The following is a 3,767-nucleotide window of genomic DNA, read 5'->3' as shown; positions in this document are numbered from 1 at the left end:
TTTATTTATTTATTTATTTATTTATTTATTTATTTATTTATTTATTTTTGAGATGGAGTCTCGCTGTGTCCTCGCCCAGGCTTGAGAGCAGTGGTGCGATCTCGGCTCACTGCAAGCTCCGCCTCTGTTCACGCCATTCTCCTGCCTCAGCCTCCCGAGTAATTGGAACTACAGGTGCCCGCACCACGCCTGGCTAATTTTTTTTGTATTTTTTTGGTAGAGATGGGGTTTCACCGTGTTAGCCAGGATGGTCTCGATCTCCTGACCTCGTGATCCGCCTGCCTTGGCCTCCCAAAGTGCTGGATTACAGACGTGAGCCACCGCGCCCGGCTTCACTTGAACTTTTTTTTATAAGGAGATTTATCCTATTCATAGAGTCCTCATGACCTAATCACCTCCCCAAAGCTCCACCTCTTTCTTTCTTTCTTTTTTTTTTTTTTTTTTTTGAGACAGGGTCTCACTCTGTCAACCAGGCTGGAATGCAGTGGCATGATCATGGCTCACCACAGTCTCAAACACAAATGATCCTCTTACCTCAGTCTCCTAAGTAGCTGAGACTACAGATGTGCACCATTATACCTGGCTAATTAAAAACAAATTTTTTTGTAGAGATGGGGAGTCTTACCACGTTGCCCAGGCTGGTCTTGAACTCCTGGGCTCAAACAATCCTTCCACCTTGGCCTCTCAAAAAATGCTGGAATTACTGACATGTGCCACCAAGCCTGGCCCAAGCTTGTTGACATCACCTTAGGGGTTAAGTTCCAACATGAATTTTGGAGGGACACATACATTCAAACCATAGCAATCACAGAAATGGTGTTTACCTTTTTGGAGCTGATAATCTAGTGCAGGACACAGATAAAATAGTTACAAACAAGAATTAATTAGGAACAGTGATAGGTTTTATCAAGGAAGCACAAATGTCAGCAACAGAGAAAAATTAGGTAGGACTCTCTGTGTTTGCTCAGAGAAGTGTATTCCAAGGAGGTGACATTTAAGTTGGCAGAAAGATGAGGAAGAGCCAGGTGGCCTTAGAGTAGAGGGAGTGTCCCAGGAAAGAGAGAAGTGTGTGTATGAGAGGGTCCCAGGATGGGGGGACAGGGAGAGAGGAGGGCTGGAGAGCACTAATCCCATCTAACTGGCAGGGATATGACATGGGAGTTAAAGAGTACAGACTCAGGAACCAGACTTCCCAGGTTCAAGTCTCCATTCTCCCTCTGCTAACAGTGTGATTTCATGTAAGTTTTCGCGTTCCATTCCTCAGTTTTCTCACCTATAAAATGGAGGTTAAACATAATACTTGTCTCATAGGGTTTCAGGAGAAGCCATAAACCCACATTTTTACATGAACTCTCAATTGTTAAATTTTTAAATTTTGGTCACTTATTTTGGAAAGATTTTGTTTTTTTAAATGAGCAAATTGGCCAGGCCCAGTGGCTCATGCCTGTAATCTCAGCACTTTGGGAGGCAGAGGCTGGTGGATCCCTTGAGTTCAAGAGTTCAAGATTAGCCTGAGTGGCCAGGCACGGTGGCTCACGCCTGTAAGCTTTTGGGAAGTTAAAGTGGGCAGATCATGAGGTCAGGACCTGCCTAGCTAGCATGGTGAAACCCCATCTCTACTAAAGATACAAAAAATTAGCCGGGCATGGTGGCACACACCTGTAATCCCAGCTACTCGGGAGGCTTGAACCCGGGGCAACAGGGCAAGACTCCGTCTCAAAAAAAAAAAAAAAAAATGAAAATTAGCCTGGGTGGCATGGCGAGATCCCGTCTCTACAAAAAATACAGAAATTAGCCAGGTATGGTGGCATGTGCCTGTGGCCGCAGCTACTTGGGAGGATGAGGTGGGAGGATTGCTTGAGCTGGAAAGGTTGAGGCTGCAGTAAGCTATGATGGTGCCGCTGCACTCAACCTGGGTAACAGTGAGACCCTGCCTTGGAAAAAAACAAAAACAAAAAAACCCAAACTGGGTATTTAACTCCATTTGTGAACTCCTTATGACGTGGGGGTCACTAGTTTACAGTCTTTTATTTGGGGCCTCATATGGCACATAGTTCGGACTTTTCCCCGCAAGTTTTATGGGAATTCATTGAGGTGACATAGTCTGATGTATGTTTTAAAGATGATGTGACTGCAGACCAGAAAGTGGATTAGAGAGGGCAACGGGGAAGCAGTAAGACTGTTAAGACTTGGATGCAATTTCTAGAATGACCCTAGAATGCTTTAATGACCCAGTTCAGCTGTTTAGTTACTTCCTTTTCTTTGCAGCCACCCCCAAACTCCCATTAGTCCAGAGTCATTCTGAGACTTTCTTAAGGCTTCATCCGTTTACATTTGGAAGCCCCTGCCCATATTATCTATGTATTTGTTCATTCATCCATTCATTCAACAGACACTTATTATTTTTTTCTGTGCCAGGTACTGTTCTGAGCACTTCACATTTACTTCTCGCAGTCTTCTAGAGGTAGGTACTACTATTATCCTTTTTTTTTTCTTTCCGAGACAGAGTCTCACTCTGTCACCCAGGCTGGAGTGCAGTAGTACAATATCAGCTCATTGTAACCACCATCTCCCAGGTTCAAGTGATTCTCCTGCCTCAGCCTCCCGAGCAGCGGGGACTGCAGGCATGTACCATTGTTCCAGGCTAAATTTTGTATTTTTAGTAAAGATGGGGTTTCACTATGTTGTCCAGGCTGGTCTTGAACTCCTGACCTCGTGAACTTGAACTCCCGCCTCAGCCTCCCAAAGTGCTGGGGTTACAGGTGTGAACCACCACGCCAGGCCTATTATCCCATTTTACAGGTGTCTTGTCCCAGTCAACACTACCAGAATGAGGAAGAGCTTTTAACTGGGCAGTCTGACTCCAGAGTCTGATTAGAGTTTGCCTTTCATTGTGATCTTTTGCCGCCATGGCAGCCTGCATTAAATAAAAGTACATATAAGTCTGTTAGGGAAAAATGGTGGGGATTGCTATGACTTTGCCTTTGAAAATATTTATTCCTGAATCTTACTAAATTTATGGCAGACCTTGAGTTTCTCAACAATCACCATGCATAATACGATTTCTCAACAATCACCATGCATAATACAAAAATCTTGCAATTCAAAAAATCTAACCTACAACTGATTTTCAAATGTAGTGAAATGTTTATGTACACGAATTAACAGTGTGCTGCATGAAGTGGCTCAGCCTGTAATCCCAACACTTTGGGAGGCCGAGGCAAGAGAATTGCTTGAGCTCAGGAGTTCAAGACCTGCCTGCACAACATAGCAAGACTTTGTTCTCTACAAAAAAATCAAAAAATTAGCCAGGTGTGGTGGCACGCACCTGTAGTTCTAGCTACTAGGGAGGCTGAGGTGGGAAGATTGCTTGACTCAGGAGGTGGAGGCTGCCGTGAGCTGTGATTGTACCACTGCACTCAATCCTGGGTGACAGAGTGAGACCCTGTCTCTTAAAAAAATAAAAATAGGTCAGACTCGGTGGCTTATGCCTGTAATCCTAGCACTTTGGGAGGCTGAGACAAGTGGATAACAAGGTCAGGAGTTCGAGACCAGCCTGGTCAATATGGTGAAACCCCATCTCTACTAAAAATACAAAACTTAGCCAGGTATGGTGGTGGGCATCTGTAGTCCCAGCTACTTAGGAGGCTGAGGCAGGAGAATCACTTGAACCCAGGAGGCAGAGGTTGGGGTGGGCCAAGATTGCGCGACTGCATTCCAGCCTGGGCAACAGAGCAAGACTCTGTCTCTAAATAAATAAATTAATA

The sequence above is a fragment of the Piliocolobus tephrosceles genome, chromosome 3, assembly GCF_002776525.5.
Source record: "Piliocolobus tephrosceles isolate RC106 chromosome 3, ASM277652v3, whole genome shotgun sequence".
In the NCBI taxonomy this organism is placed as follows: Eukaryota; Metazoa; Chordata; class Mammalia; order Primates; family Cercopithecidae; genus Piliocolobus; species Piliocolobus tephrosceles.
The sequence above is the reverse complement of the archived record's forward strand: the minus strand, read 5'-3'. Positions refer to the sequence as shown.